Source organism: Phascolarctos cinereus, unplaced genomic scaffold (assembly GCF_003287225.1).
Source record: "Phascolarctos cinereus isolate Bilbo 61053 unplaced genomic scaffold, phaCin_HiC Scaffold_2;HRSCAF=192, whole genome shotgun sequence".
NCBI lineage: Eukaryota > Metazoa > Chordata > Mammalia > Diprotodontia > Phascolarctidae > Phascolarctos > Phascolarctos cinereus.
The window spans coordinates 165,834,251-165,842,928 of record NW_027555625.1 but is presented as its reverse complement, the minus strand read 5'-3'; the positions used below and the strand labels follow the sequence as shown (position 1 = coordinate 165,842,928).

The following is an 8,678-nucleotide window of genomic DNA, read 5'->3' as shown; positions in this document are numbered from 1 at the left end:
TTGGTTAATTATTTTATAAAACTAGTCACAAATTATTCACCACTCATTTCACTAAATTTAACTGTTTGAGATTTTTCTTCCTTGCCCAGAATGTACTTCTGTGCCTAGAATGTACTCCTCATAAAATCTCTAGCTCCCATTAATAAGGCTCAAGTCTCACCTATTATACAAAGTGTACCTTAATATCCTAGGCAGTCTCCTCCCCATCGAAATGACCCTGCATTTACTTTGTATATGTAATGAGACCCTTCCCCATGGAGCTCCATCCTCAACACATTCAGAGTGCTCTGCCTGCTCCCAGTCCAAATGGAATAGACTAGGGAGCCAACTTCCAAAAAGGCATAATTACGTGTCTATGGAAGGATCCTGCTACTCTGTGGAACAGACTACCCAATTTTGGAACAATTTTGAACACATCTGTACCTGTTTCTGATCTACTAACCATATGGTGAAGAGCTGCACTACTAATTATCTGCTGAGCTGAAACTGGAATGTACTTAAAAGGCACTAGCTAGCTAAAGCCAGTCTCTGACTCTTCTTTCCTGCCTAGCTGTCTTTGAGGAGAGAGACATGATGGAAACCTGCAGAAGGGGAGAGGCCTTAAGCATTCCCTACCTGGAGCTAAAATGTGGCTGGTAAATATGGGCCTTGAATCTCTGTCTCTTTTTACTTGTTCTTTTCTACTTTTAGTGAAAAAGTATTGGAGACAGCAACGACCTTGTAAACTTTAAAGGTTCAGAGTATTGAGCCTCCAGAGGTCTGGAAGCCACAGTTCATATAAGATTTGGGGGCTAGCTGTGAAAAGTAAACTCCAAAACAATGTATTTGACACAGTAGAGATGAAAGTAAGGGATAGCGATTCTTCCACTAGTTATGCCACACATTCATAAGTGAATTTGATGGGGCAAATATCTGTAGAAGTCATGTTAAGTTTGAGTACACTCTCTCTAGAGAGCAAAGTGGTTTGTTTAAAAGGAAACATGCCTGCCCCAGGATGTTGTTGAGGGAAATATTCGTAATTTTTGTTCTCAATATATCTTCTTTGGTCAGTCAATAAGCATTTATTAAGAACCTAATGTGTTTCAGGCACTGTGCTAAGTACTGGGGATACAAAGAAAGGCAAAAGACAGTCCCTGCCCTTGAAGAGCCTACAATCTAATGGAGAAGATATGCAAACAACTATGTACAAACAATACATATGCAGAATAAATTAAAGATAACTGAGAAGACACTAGCATTAAGGAGAATTAGGGAAGGCTTCTTGGAGAACTAGTTAGATTTTAGATGGAACTTGAAGGAAGACAGGAAAATCAGGAGGCAGAGATGTGGAAGCAGAGCATTCTAGGCATGGGGAAAAACCAGAGAAAATACCCTACGTCAGAAGAGAGAGTATATCCTTCAAGGATCAACAAGGAGGCTAGTGTAGCTGGATCACAGAGTACATTTGGGGTATAGGGGGAGTGATATAAGGCATAAGAAGATTAGAAATGCCAGGCGTAGGTGGGACTGGGTTAGAAGAGGCTCTGAATACCAAAGGATTTTATACTTGATCCTAAAGATTATCAGAGCCACTACAATTCATTCAGTAGGAGGGTGACATGGTCAGACCTACTCTACGAAAATAATTTTGATGGCTGAACGAAAGACGGACTGGAGTGGGGAAAGGCTGGTGGCAGGCAGACAAAGCAGCAGAATATTATAGTAGCCCAAGTATGAAGAGATGTGGGCCTACACTAGGATGGTAGCAATATCAGATGAAAGAAGCAAGCCTATATGAGAGATGCTGCAAAGGTGAAATCAACAGGCCTTGGCAACATATTAGATATGGGGAATGGTGAAAGATGGTGAGGAGTCGAGGTTGACACCTGGGTAGTGAGCCTGGAACACTTGGGATGATGGTGGTGCCCACAACAGTAATAAGGAAGTTTGTGGCAGGGGTTGGGGGGGCAGATAACGAGTTTGGTTTTGGACGTGTTGAGTTTGAGATGTCTACAGAATACGTGGTTCAGGATGTCTAATAGGCAGTTGGAGACAGTAGGCTGGAGCTCAGCAGAGATCTCAGGGCTGGATAAGTAGATTAGAGAATCATAAATATAAGGAGGATAAATGAATCCATGAGAGCTGTTGAGGTCATCAAACTAAATAGAGAGGGAGAAACCTAGTACAGAGTGCTGTGGGACACCATGGTTGTTAGTAGGTATTATCTGGATGAAGATCCAACAGGAGACTGAGAAGGACTAGCCATGTAGGTAGAAGGAAAACACGTACGTACATGTGTGTGTGTGTGTGTGTGTGTGTGTGCGCACACGCGCGTGGAAAGGCAATTCCCTGATAGATAAGTAATCAAAGGGAATAAACAATTCTCAAAAGAACTGCAAATTATTAACAACTATATGAAAGAATGCTCCCAAATGGGCAAAGATGACAAGAGATGGGAATGGTCAATGTTGGAGGAGTTGTGGGAAGATAGGCACACACTAGTGCACTGTTGGTGGAGCTATGAAGAAATACAAACATTTTGGGAAGCAACTTGGAATTCTGCAAATAAAGTGACTACAATGTCATAGCTTATTGCTCAGATTGTACTACTGTTTATATTGCAAGGTGGCCCGTTGATAAGATAAAAGTCCCTACATGCACCAAAATATTAGACGCAGCACTTTTTATGATAAGAAAGAAATGGAAACAATGTAGATGCCCATCAACTGAGGAACAGCCAAACAAACTGTGACATATAAATGCACTGGAATATCACTGTACTATAAGAAATGACAAATGAATACAGAGAATCATGGAAAGAACCATGAACTGATGCTTAGTGAAGTAAACAGAGCCAAGAAACATTACACATGCTTACTACAATGTAAATGGAAAGAGCTACACAAACAAAAATCAAAAGTGAATGCTGAAAAATTATAAAGAACAAGTTTGTCCGAAAAGAAGAAATATGAGCAGATGTTCCCAACCCCATCCCTTTGCAGAGATGGGAGGTCAATAAGTGTTGCATATTGTAGCAATTTTCAGAATTTTTCAAAGTATTGATCAGTTAAGCCGATTCTACTTTCTTTTCTTTAAAAATAGTGTTACATTGTCTCCGGCACCAGAAAAGTGTGAAATGAGGAGACATGGGCCAGGCGAGATCAGTGAAAGGCTGAGCCGTTTATTATTCCGAGGGTCCAGTTTAAATAGTGAAAGCTAACAATCACCCCCCAAGGCCCTCATGGCTAATCCCAGCCCCCAGGTGTTACTTTAATTATACACACCTGCTTGCATATCACTTCAGAGTATCCAGGCACGAGAAATTGGTGAGCCAAGAGTCTGAATAAATAAGCCCATATTTAGACTTCTTCAGTTCTAGCCCTCAACAATTCCCCATTTCTTTTTTAATTGACTTAAGGTGATGAATATCTGTACCCAAAGACTTGAACAATGATTTACCCATTGAACAACCTTTTCAAATATATTGGTTTCGCCCAATGTTCCAGAATTTCTCGAGCTAGGTTCTAGGGTTGAGTCCCTGGGAAATGACTTAGCAAAAGACAAATCAGAATCAAAGATCTCCAATAAATTCAACATTATGCCAATGATACCTTCCAAGCCAATGCTCTGGTATATACAATAAGTGATACAGAGGATGCAATATCCCACATAGCACAATGATCAAAATTTACATTTATCCTGAAACACATTAGAGGTATACTAGCTTTCCCTTTGAAACTGTATAATTCCCCCTACAAGGTGATAAGCGATGAACACATGACTCTCCATATACGATGTCAGTCACTTTAGCAATGTGTCCTAGGGTTGACTCTTCCCTTAAAGAGTCACATCACAAGGTGGAGGAGAGGAGACTTAATTCTAACCGGCTTGTCCTTGTAAAATGAAAGAGTACATTGTCCTCAAGGATACAGGGGAAAATGAGAGTCAATGCTTTTATCAAACTTCAGGGTGGTCAACTTCAGCACGCTCATCATTTGCAATGTCTTTGTTGTCCTCCTCCATCGTCTCGGATGTTCTCTTCTTGTTCTTTTGTCTCTATGCTTGTTCTGCAGTCCAAGTGTCTGAAGTTTTGAGCACAGATCTGGATGTTCCATTCAGGAATCCATATTGGTCTTTCTGCGCCATCTGGAAAGACAGAAGCAGACCCTCGCCCCCAGGTTAACAACCATTCTGGCCCAAACCAATGATTGGCTTTTGGGTCCTTCCACATGACTCTTTTTTGAGTCTTTTGTTCTTCATTATTCTCTTTCCCATAAACCTTAACGTGTTTTTCAGCCAGGGGATAGCCTTCTCTATCAGGTGTAGGAAAATTTAGAGCATATACCGCTTGTGCCAATTCCCCTTGCTTCTCCCCCTTTTTGCTTTTGAAGAAGCATTTTCAGGGATCTATTTTTTCATTTCACAATTACTTGTAGGGTTATATGGGATCCCAGTGATGTTTTATTTTGAAAAGCATGAAAAACATTCCATTACTATTTTTTTAATGACTGATTTTAAGATCGCATTTCACGTATAAATTAAGCAAGCATGAGCTGCTGGGGCACCTTATATTTAGTGATCTGTCATGCATGCTGGCAAAATTTCTTCCTACACTTTTGGAGGCACCACAGGCCTTTTCATCCAGTTACTGGTTATATAAAATACATGCACAATGTTAATGCAGTGTTGTAATGGTAAAATGTGTAAAGTGTTGCTAATTGACATAACTGATAACAGATTAAATGTGCCTGACAAAATATTGTACCACACACAGTATGCTAGGTTTTTGACTATTATGGACTTCAGAGGAATAGTCTTTAGATATTTCAAGCCTTTGTTTTACTTACCAATGATGCTCTATTCTGTGTTTTTTCTCCTTTCCTAAGAGGCATTTGAACACTTGTATTACATATTACATCCAAAGGAGTCCAAATGCAACTGGTTTTTCTAAAAACTTTTGTTCCACAGTCACTGTATACTCGTCAGATTTCCACTATATTTCTTCTCATCTTAAAATATTTGTTTTAAACACTCTGTGCTGACTCGGACCAGATAAGTCAGTAAATATTACAAAAGATGAATCGATTCCACACTGCCTTTGGAGTGTGTCTGTATCCAGATAAAGTTTTAACAGCTTTAATTTAAGCTAATAAAAACCAGGGACTTATTATTCTCCAATACTGCTTCTACATCAATGACTTCCCTGTGAAATGGTCACTTGCTACAAACTTCTGTTTATAACTTCTTCCAATAGATTTGATCTTTGTATTTGTACAGTAGCTCAGTGAAACAGGTTGCCATGAGTTGATATTTCAACCAATAAACAAGTGCTTTTAACCAGAAAAAAAAATCCAACCTGAAAAGTTTCCAAATATCCTAAAGACTCAGTGTAATGAAATTCAATTTCTCTAAATTCACAGTAGGACATGTCACTCACAGTGTCTTTGTATTATTTAAATGCCTTGAAGTATATGCAAAGAATTCTTTGTTGGTCATTTGTCTACTACCTACTCTTTGATATGTTTGCAGAGCGTATTTTGGTTGTGCTGATAAGAACACCCATTCAAAATTAACAATTAACAAATGGTTAAGAAGAACTACTCAGAACTGCCATCATATACACGAATAGGTTCTAATAACAAAACCCAAGCTCCCTGAGCAGATGCCATATTCAGGATAATTCTTCATTGTTCTTTGCCTTTCCTCTTGAACTTGGTGGAGTCTGAGTCAATGGTGTTACTTTCTTGTTAACAATTGGTGGTAGTTTAAGTACAATTTCATTATCTACTTTATCATCATTCATTTCAGCTGCTTGAGCTTTCCTTCTCTCTAAAAACGTTGGTGAATAAATGGGTGTGGGGCCCTGGCTGTTTGCAGAATTAAAGACAGCACCTGAAACACTCATTCTTTCCCTCTTGGGTAAATCAATTGTAATTGTTCTTGCAGCCTATAAAACAAGGCTTTTTTCCTTTTGAAAAACTTAGATGCTTCTGAAAAGTCAAAACTCAAACAGATTCAGGAGTAGGAGAAAGCATGAGGTTTCCTATACAGCTTTCCCAATATGCCTCAATCTTAAGTTGTGCCACTCATGTTACTCCGATGTAAAGCATCTTAATTAGCTGAGATTGGCAATTATATGTGATCTTGCTTTCTTGGAGGGGTGAAATAAGTCTATAAGAGTGGACAGATAATTCAAACTATTTTTTCCACCTCATGACAAGGTACACACTATAAGAACCATAACCAGCTCCTAATTTTTGTGCTTATACCTCCACTATTTGTTAGTAATAAAGTTTTAAAAACTGATTTTCCCTTCTACTTGGGACAGTGATGACATGAAGCATTTAAAGAGTTCTTGTAAAACTTACCAAAGAAGCTGTTCAAAATCTGTTGTTATTAAAGTCTTTTTCTACTGTTTTCCCTCTCCTCATTAAAAAGAAGGAAAAATATCCTATGTACATGTGAACTGCCTTTGGAAAACCATGTTTTTAAGCAAAAACCTAAGCTGCCTGTACCTCTCGTTTTGTTGTTAAAAGTTTTTGATCTCTGTTCTTGTCAAGTGTTCCACAGTAATAGGAATCCCTATTCTGGACTTTATTATATCTTCTAGTACTATATTATTTTGCTGACATCTAAGTTCAATCGTTGATTATTTAAAAGTCCCTGTATGTGGTATCCAATATCTTTTTCCAGCTGTTTTTAGTTGATCTATTTTAATCAATTCTTCACAAAGATGCACCTTCTGCTTAAACCACGTATCTATAACTGGTCAATACTTTTCTAAGTTCCAAAGGTTTCTTAACATGTTTTTCTGTTTGAGATCTTCAATATCCTCCACTTTCCTGACCTCTTTTTGATGGCAAATATTGGGGAGTTCCACGGACTTGTGGATGGTTCTATGTGTCCTGAAGCTAAACTGTTCCTCTGCTATCTCTTGAAGAGCCCTGATTTTTTTCCTAGATTAAGCGGTCACTGGTCCACCCATCTGGGAGGCCCTTAACAGTCCCAAAACGAACAATTTCCCAATTTCTTAATGATTAATCTCAAAATCTCAGAATCTGTTTAAGATGTTTTTACCTGTATAAAACTTTTCACTGTTAAGTCCAGGCTGGTCAGGCCTAGACCCACAAGGAAAAGAGTTTTGCAATTTGTTGTTTCCCTAGCTGCAGCCCCCAGAAGTCTCTGGCTGCATTGAAAATCCTATAAAGTACAGTTACAGAGACACACACCAACACACACAACAAATTGACAGGACAAATACAATACATAGTGACATAGTGCACACTTAATGACACAGAGAGAAAAAATTAGGAACCCTTAACATGAATTGGCTATTATTATTGTTATCCTGAGGAATTTAAAGGGGAAATTGCAGTTGTTCCTGTAATTCTGTGTATCTCCCTGTTAACCCCTGTTCTGATATTGTATTTTACTTGTTCTTGACATTGTTCAAAATATTCTGACTTCCAAATGAAATAATCTCCAGGATCAAGACATATCTTTACTATAGAACACCAGTCATATGGGGCTAATGCTGTATTGGATCCCTAATTAACTGAGGCCTGGTTTAATTCCTTTAACAATTTAAATTCAAACTGTCTATGAACTCTAATGTTTGTACCTGGGTTATTTACATCTTCCTCCTCATATGCTGGAAATAGCATGGTTTTTGGCACAGCTAATTTTAATTCCATGGGTACTTCCTCTCCCTTTTCCTCTGCTTTTATAATTGCTTTTTCTAATAACCCTTTACAATGTATTTTATGGCTTTTCTGATCTTTATTTATCTCCTCACTATCTTCTCTGTATGAGCTTGATCTATGTGAAGGTGAGGGATGTGGTGGTGCTGAAGGTGTAATAGATTTTGCATAGATATCATCTTCTACAATTCTAAGCTTTTTCTCAAATACTCTATTCATCTCTTCTTCTTCTTCAGTTCCTGCCCCTGCATCTGCCTTAAGTACTTTTGTTGTTAAGAACACATCCTCTAAGGAGGAGTGAAACATATTTTTAGCACATTTCAAATTGAGAATGTAGCTATGGAGAAAGCACCTGGACCTACTTCTCTATAGTACTCACTCATTTGTCTGCCCACTGTTTCCCATATTTCTAAGTCTATTTTTCCTTCTTGAAGGAACCACAGGCCGCATGTTTCTACACATTCCAAAAATTCCTGTAACTGACCATTTGTAATGAATAAACCTCTTTCTTTCACTATTTCCTTGAAAAGTTGTAGATAATATTCTCTGTCTTTGCTTCTGCTTTGTGTTTGACCCATACTTTCGATCCCAGGCGTGCCTCCCAAAACCATAAGTGCGCGTGGCCTTCCAAAGCAATACTATTCTTAGGCTCGAGCCCTTTTCTTTTCTTCTCTTATGCTCCTATTACTGAGCCTTTTTTCTTTTGTTTTCCGTATATCCCCACTTTAGCCTGGTGTCCTTTTAGCCCTAAAACTGCTAAAAGAGAGGGTGTTGTGACCTTTGCTCACTTTACCTTGATTCCCCAGTGTAGAACCGCCAAGGACCTTGTTTCCACAGCGCAGAGCTGCCAAGGGTTTTTTCTCCGGAGTTTCCAAGAGAGCCACTTCTCTCGTACCTCTTTGGGTCCCTGTTCGGGCACCACCTGTCGCCCGCGACTAAGTATTGCATCAAACAGAGAAGTGTGAAATGAGGAGAGGTGAGCCAGGCAAGATCAGTGAA

General features: G+C 38.9%; 1 long non-coding RNA gene across 1 annotated transcript in view; it reads right to left on the bottom strand.

The window, feature by feature from the left end:
* Window positions 1–3,140: 3,140 nt before the first annotated feature.
* The window catches only part of LOC110208223 (uncharacterized), a 39,244-nt gene continuing 33,706 nt past the window's right edge, over window positions 3,141–8,678 (bottom strand). Inside the window, exon 3 of the long non-coding RNA XR_002324429.2 lies at window positions 3,141–8,614. This is a non-coding gene — a long non-coding RNA (uncharacterized LOC110208223). The remainder of the gene's footprint in view (window positions 8,615–8,678) is intronic.